Source organism: Penaeus monodon, chromosome 30 (assembly GCF_015228065.2).
Source record: "Penaeus monodon isolate SGIC_2016 chromosome 30, NSTDA_Pmon_1, whole genome shotgun sequence".
In the NCBI taxonomy this organism is placed as follows: Eukaryota; Metazoa; Arthropoda; class Malacostraca; order Decapoda; family Penaeidae; genus Penaeus; species Penaeus monodon.
This window is the reverse complement of record NC_051415.1, coordinates 36,485,441-36,485,681: the sequence shown is the minus strand read 5'-3', so window position 1 is coordinate 36,485,681 and position 241 is coordinate 36,485,441. Positions and strand designations below refer to the sequence as shown.

The following is a 241-nucleotide window of genomic DNA, read 5'->3' as shown; positions in this document are numbered from 1 at the left end:
AAGGATGTTTGAGAAACCGAAGAAATTTATACAATAATATGCCATGTGCTACTGAATTTCTCTACCCAGAATTAACAGTAGCAGATGCTAATGAAACATCTGGTAGTTGTTCACAATGTTTACATACTTGGTAAGGGGCATCATTCATAAAACCTTTGGGCTTGATAACCAATGTGGCCATCTGATTTTTGCCGCTGCCACAACAGGTAGGATGGCATTGTCCAACTGAACAAAAGATTGC

General features: G+C 39.0%; 1 pseudogene; it reads right to left on the bottom strand.

Moving 5' to 3' along the window:
* LOC119592441 overlaps positions 1 to 241 on the bottom strand; it is a 103,182-nt pseudogene that overhangs the window by 82,289 nt on the left and 20,652 nt on the right.